This window comes from Camelus bactrianus, chromosome 13 (genome assembly GCF_048773025.1).
Source record: "Camelus bactrianus isolate YW-2024 breed Bactrian camel chromosome 13, ASM4877302v1, whole genome shotgun sequence".
In the NCBI taxonomy this organism is placed as follows: Eukaryota; Metazoa; Chordata; class Mammalia; order Artiodactyla; family Camelidae; genus Camelus; species Camelus bactrianus.
This window is the reverse complement of record NC_133551.1, coordinates 54,816,503-54,824,092: the sequence shown is the minus strand read 5'-3', so window position 1 is coordinate 54,824,092 and position 7,590 is coordinate 54,816,503. Positions and strand designations below refer to the sequence as shown.

The 7,590-nt window shown below is 34.0% G+C and overlaps 1 non-coding gene across 1 annotated transcript; it reads left to right on the top strand.

The window, feature by feature from the left end:
* The first annotated feature begins 7,206 nt into the window (after positions 1 to 7,206).
* Positions 7,207 to 7,280, top strand: TRNAT-GGU (transfer RNA threonine (anticodon GGU)). The gene has a single exon. It is a non-coding gene; the product is annotated as a tRNA-Thr (tRNA).
* The last annotated feature ends 310 nt before the right edge of the window (positions 7,281 to 7,590 follow it).

The following is a 7,590-nucleotide window of genomic DNA, read 5'->3' as shown; positions in this document are numbered from 1 at the left end:
GGTTATTTCTATAACAATAAAATAAAGGTAATATATTTATTACTATATATGTATAGACCTAGCCAATAGTATATATAACATCACGCTTATATATATATATTATATATAAATAATGTTTATAAATAAATAAAAGTAAAATATTAAGAGACTACCACAAAATATTAAAACAAGCCATGGATACTCAACTATCAACTGTCTTATATAATACTTTTAAGTTAAGCTATTTTTAGGTAATTGCAGATTTATATAAAGCAAGAAATAATACAGAAAGATCTTATATATCATTCACCCATTTTCCCCCGATGGTAACATCTTGCATAACTAACACAGTGTCACAACAGGAAACGGAACGTTGATACAATCCACTGATCTTACTCAGATTCACCGGTTTTACATTTACTCATGTATTTTTGTATTTAGTTCTGTGCAGTTTTATCATGTATGGATTCATGTAATCACCACTATAGTCTAGATGCAAAACAGTCCCATCAACATAAGGGTTCCTTGTGATGCTTTTATAAATGCACCCATTTTCCTCTTCCTTCTCGTATCCCAACCACTGGCAACTACTCATCTATTCTCCACCTCTATAATTTTGTCATTTCAAGAAAGAATGGAATCATGCAGCATACAGCTTTTGGAGACTGGCTCTTTCACTCAGCTTAATAGCCTTAAAATCTACCCAAGTTATGTGTCTCAAAAGTCTTCCTGTTTGTCCCTGAGTAATTGTTACTGCTGTACTCTTTAACAGTTCACTTATTGAAGGACATTTGGATTGTTTCCAGATTTAGGTTATTACAAATAAAGTTGCTATGAACATTTGTACACATGTTTTTGTGTAAACATAAGTTTTCATTTTTCTAGTCTAATGCCCAAGAGTACCATTGCTGGGTTGTATGGTAATTGCATGTTTAGTTTTATTTAAAAAAAAAAAAAATGCCAAACTCTTCCAGAGCGGCTGTACCATTTTATAGTCCCACCAGCAGTATATGAGTGATTTATGAGTGAGCATTTGATTTGGTCACTGCTATTTTAGCCATTCTGACAGCTGTGTGGTTATATTGGATATATATGTTCCATAATACGCATTTCTCTGAGGGTATTGATATTGAAAATATTTGTATGTGGTTATTTGCCATCCTCTTTGGTGGAAGAGTTGGCCTTAGCTAGAAATATGGACAGTTCATCCATCTTAACAGAAGAAAAGGAATATGTATGTACAAGTGTAGGTAGGTGGGGAGTAGGACTGTAGAAACTTCTAAAAGTTTTTTCTGAGTGCTTCTATTTTCTCAGTAAAATAGTAAACAAGGTCATCTTCTGAAAATGAGGAGGAAAAAAGAGTCATTGGAGGTTTGAGGTAAGGATATGGCATGAAATAGAATTTAATAAATTAAAGAAAAAATTGTGATTGCTGGGCAGCAAAGAGGGATCCCTAGAGATCAGTAAGCAGAATTTAAAGAGAGTCAATGTGTATGGATTAGGACAGAGAACTGGATTTGACCATGATTTTGATTTTTGCCAGATGAGTTCACTTAAGCAAAAGTAAGGCAGAGGAGTTAGAATGTATGCAATACAAAATTAAAATGATGAGTATTAAGTATCTACCATTTTATTGAGTGCTTACCGTCTACTAGGAACATTAAAAAGTAGGAAAGTAAAAACTAAGCCTCTTATGTGATCTCATCCATTCTTACATCTAGGAGATGTGAGGCTTCATTCTACTCCCTCTTTAGGCAGGCCAAGTCTTCTAGGGAGATGGCAAGGGCAATAAGCAAGCTGACAAATGTTGCTAGGTTACTGCAATCCCAGGCCGGCTCACGTGGGATCTAGCAGAGTCAGCGTCCCTGCCCTTTTTGTTAGGCCCAAGGTTTCTTCATGGAGTGATATCTATGAAATAGAAAATAGTCCAGACAGATATACAATTATGTGATTTATTAATTATAATGGCATCACAAGAGTCCTCAGGAGAAGCAGCACAGCTAAGTACCCTAAAATTTCTCAAACATGCATGTTTAAATATATATGCATACAAAACAAAAAGTCTTCTTGTTCTCTTACTTGACTCCACCCAGGTTTCCACCAGTATGGCCGTTGAAGAAACCTACACCAACTTCTGGGCTACCCACATTCATGCCCCAGATAGACTTTTGCTTTTATACCCATCTTGTTTTACTACCTTATATTAGTGTCTGCTCAGTTCTTCCTAAATAATAACTATAGTAGTTATCCATCCAAATATGTGGAAGCTATGTTTTGCTTCTTGAGTGAAAATTATGCCCCCAAATTATGTGTATATGTAATCTTATATATATGGTCCTATTATATATATAAAATCTGATCATATACATAAAATCCTATCATATATATATGAGCTATATATATGTATATACAAATAACAGTTCTGTTTCTCTAAAGAACCTTGACTAATACATATACTTATTCCACTAAAGAAAATGAATCCATAGAAAACTGAAGATAATCTTTTCTTTAAAAAAGAAGACAATTGGAACTCATATAAAACAATGAAATTTAAAATATATTTATGTAGGAATAGACAGCTCACTGGACCAGGTATATAAAGGAATTTAGTATATGATGAAGGCAGCTGAACTAGTGAATGCTATTTTGATTATCAGTGACAGAAGCAATTCAAACCAGCTTTAACAAACATTTAAGTGAGTTGTGAAGTTAAATTCAGGTAGAAATGGAAACAGTGCAAATGATGTCATCACAGCTCTGTTTATTTTTATCATTTAACGTTGGGGTGTTTTTCTATATTGGTTTCATTTTCAAGGAGTTCTCTCTATGAGATAGAAAAAGATCAACACCAAGCCTGGCCTTTTGACTTTCTTCATGGTGCACATTACTAAGTAAAGCTGATATTCCCAGGGGAAAATGAACTCAGGAAAAGATTAGTTGAGGAACATAAACAATGTTGAAGAAATTCAGTAAACTGACTAAACTATAGACAAGAAGAAGATATAAAGAAATACCAAGGACAAAAAAAGTTATTATACATGATAGCCTCAAAGAGATAAGGGATAATTATTGAAAACATGAAGCAAGAATAAAGAGTTATAAAGGGAAACTACTGGGTATAAAAAGTATAATAATTGAAATAGAGAATTGAAAAGGTAGGTTGAAGAAAATAGAGAATGTATAAAAAAGGAAATGAGAAAAGAATCTAAATGTTTATAAAAAACACAAAAGACAGTAATGCAGGAAATTAGGGATGAAAAAGCTAAAGGCATACAGAAAACAAATAGCAAAACGATGAAGTAGGTCTCTCCTTATCAGTAACTACTTCGAATAGAAATGGTTTAAACTCTCCAGTCAAAATACAAGTTGACAGAATGAATTTTTAAAAACATAATCCATGCTCTCTATTGAAGACTCAGTTTAGATCCAAAGACACAAATAGGTTGAAAGTAGAAGAATGGAAAAAGATTCCTTGCAAATAGTAACCAAAAGAGAGCAGAAGAGACTAATATCAGACAAAATAAACTTCAAACTTGAAAAAAAAAAAGGTTACAAGAGACATGGCCATTATATATTAATAAAAAGGTCAAATATAGCAAGAAGATAAAACAATTACAAAGACTTTGCACATGACAGATTATTAAACTATATGAAGCAAAAATTGACAGAATTGAAGGGAGAGAGAGGCAGTTCTATAATAATAGTTGGAGATTTCAACATCCTACTCACAATAATGTATAGAACAACCACAAAAAAAAAAAAAAATCAGGAAATAGATGACTTGAACAACACAATAAATGAACCAAATCTAACATTTACAGAACACTTTACCCAACAAAAAAACATTCTTCTCAAGTGGGACATTTTCCAGGACAGAACAAGTGTTAGGCCACAATTAAGTCTCAGAGTTAAGAAGATAGATATCTTCTCTGACCACCATGGGATGAAGTTAGAAATCAATAACAAATGGAAACCTGGAAAATACACCCAGCTACAGTGATCAAAACTGGCATAAAGACAAACACATAGAAGAGTGAAATACAATAGAGAGTCCAGAAATAAACTCTCACATGTACGGCCAAATGATTTGCAGCAAGAGTTTGAAGACCATTCAAAAGGAAAAAGAATCTTTCCAATAAACGGTGCTGAGAAAACTTGACATCCACATGTAAAAGAATGAAACTGGACTCTTAACACCGTGAACAAAATCAAAACAAAATGAATCAATGACCTAACTGTAAGAACTCAAACTACAAAACACTAGAAGAAAACATGGGGCACAGCTTGATGACACTGGATTTGGCGATAATTTCTTGGATATGACACCAAATGTACACATAAAAAAATGAAATTAACTGGAAAAGTCTCAAATTCATCATCATACTCAGAGAATCAAAAACACTTATCTCAATTGTGACAGGAAGAACAGACAAAAAGAGTAAAGCTATAGAAAATTTAAAGAATGCAACTAATAGGTTCGATTTAATACATATAAATAGAACCCTGCACTCCCAAATTAGGGACTATACATTCTTAAGCACACATGGAATTCACCAAAATTGATCACCAGGCCATAAACCAAGTGTCAACAAATTTCAAAGAATTGGTATCACACAGACTAGTTCTTAGCCACAATGCAATTGATTTATAGCTCAATGACAAATATATTTTTAAGTGTACATTTTTAGGGGTAGGGAAGGCATATCTCAGTGGTAGAACACATGCTTTGCATGCATGAGGTCTTGGGTTCAATCCCCAGTACCTCCATTAAAAATAAGTATATAAGTAAAAAAAAAAAAAGTGTACATTTAAAAAAATTTAAACGTGTCTAAGACTTCAGCTTTTATTAATTGTGAATTAGAAAATTTGGACCATCACTTCCGCTGAAGACAGCTAGAAAGACTATATATAATAGTTTTATTAAATCTTTCTAAAAGTATCAAATTGCTGAAGAAATATCAGGCCGAGACTGAACTCAGGACAAAAATCCAGCGAAGCTGAACTTAATATTTGACACCACTCATGAACCAGAGGACAAATGCTAATCAAAAAGAAGCTAAGAATCATATTTTGACAGCGTTCTAAGCCTAGGAGGACAGAAATTAAAGTCTAGAACCTACTAAAAAAATAAAGAAATGTAACAAGCCTCCTAAACCTATAGCTGGAATCCCAAAGGGATGCAGTCTAAGAATAAGGATGTACGGCAGGTAAACAGACCTTGAATATCCTGAAGCCAAGCACCATGTCAAGACCACAGTTGGATTAAGGGGAATTAATATCCCAAAGTCCAGCTCTTTAGTACCCCTAGGTGCCTAGCAAATTAAAAATCCTTCTTGAAAAAACTTTTCTAGGACAGAAATTATTTTTCAAATATAACTTTCAACATACAAGCATAACCAGACACATGAGGATAAAAGAGAACATGAATGAGAACAAGCACAAACAACAGAAAATTTGAAAAGATCTATAGGAACCCCAGAGAATCAGATTGCCAGGCCCAGTCTGCAAAACAACAATGCATATTATGACCTTGGAGACAAAACTGAATTTTAAAATTGCATATACACAAAAAGTGACATAAAATTTTGTAAAATACCAACTAGAAATGCTAGCCCAGAAAACTACCATAAGTAAAATTAAGAACCTGATAAATGAATAATAGCAGCTTATAGAAGCCCTAGAGAAAATTAGTGTATTGAAAGGTAGGTCAGAAGAAACTGCTGAATAAAGCACAGAAAAGTAAAGAGATAAAATTTCAGGGGAAAGTCAACCACAAAATGGGAGGAAGTATTTGCAAAAGACCTCTTACAACTCAACAACAAAAGACAAACAACCCAATTTTAAAACATGCAAAAGATTTGAATAGACATTTTTCCCAAAAAGGTACACAAATGGCTAATAACCACATAAAAGATGTTAAATGTCATTAGCCATTAGGGAACTATGTATCAAAACCACAATAAAATACTATTTCATACCCACTAGTAGGGCCATAATGAAAAAACTGAAAATCAGAAGTGTTGGTGAATAATTAGAACCCTCAAACATTGTCAATGGGAAGTAGCCACTGTGGAAAACAGTTTGGCGGTTCCACAAAATGTCAAAGTTACCATATAACCCAGGAATCTCACTCCTAGATATATACTTGAAAGAAATGAAAACGTATGTTCACAAAGAAACTTGTACATGAATATTCATAGCATCACTATGATAGCTAAAAAGTAGACATAACCCAAATGTCGATCAACTGATAAATGAATAAACAAAGGGTAGTAATGCCATACAATGGAATATTATTCAGCCATAGAAAATAATGAACTAATGATATATGCTACAACATGGATGAACTCTGAAAACATGCTAAGTGAAAGAAGCCAGGTGCAAAGGTCACCTATTATATGATTCCATTTATATGAAATGTCCAGAATTGGGAAATTCAAAGAGACAGAAAGTAGATTAGTGGTTGCCAGGAGCAGAGGGCAGAGAGGACTACAGGGTGACTGTACTGGATTCCTTCTGATGAACATGTTCTGGAATTAGATAGTGGTGACGTTTGCACAGCCTTGTGAATATACTAAAAATCACTGAATTTGAGAGTATGTAAATTATATCTCAATGGTAAAAGAATACAATTTTTAAAAATTTTAAATACAGGAAAGAAAATGAAAGACATTAAGTGACCATATGGCATGGTTCCCTAGGACAGTCCAGTTTATGCCTGCTGTAGTACTAGGATTAGTACTAATCATCATTAATAAATCAACAAGTATTACTAGAAATATCTCACAATGGACAATAAACCACAGGTCATCCTAGTCATAGAGGATTTGATCCAAAGTTCCAGCATTTGTTTAACTGGAGTCTCTAACAGAGAGAGATTGCAGCATAATTAATATTTGAAGAGATAATTGCTGAGGATTTTTTTCAATAAAGAAGGACATTAATTCAGAGATTCAAGAAATCATACATTCCAAGCAGGGTTAATAAAAAGAAATCTACACCTAAATATATCATAATGAAACTGCAGAAAAGCGAAGATGAAGGAAAAATATCAGTCGGGAGTGGGAAGAGATTATTACCTTAAAAGGAGCAATAGTTAGACTGACTACTGACTTTGCAGAAAGAACAGCAGGGGCTAGATGATCTTCAAAGAGCTGGAAGAAAATAATCAACAACTTAGGATTCCATACCCAGTGAAAAATACCCTTCAAAAATGAGGATGACAGGGGAGGGTATAGCTCAAATGGTAGAGTGCATGCTTGGTAGGCATGAGGTCCTGGGTTCAATCCCCAGTACCTCCTCTATAAGTAAATAAACCTAATTACCTCCCCCACTGCACACATACACACAAAAATGAGGATGACATAAAGATACTTTAAAGACTATTCATGGATTCTATATTTGCCAATTCACCTACTTGCTAAAATGTATTTGTAACTCAAAAATCAATACTGGGGGTCATTCAAGGTTCTTTGTGAACATCCAGACATGTGCAGACACACATTCCAAACTGGAGTCAAACAAGAGGATGCTCCACCTTCTTGTTTCAGCTCTCATACAGAGACAACCAGAGGATGGAGAAGGTTGGGAACAGCACGGCTTAGTTCAAGA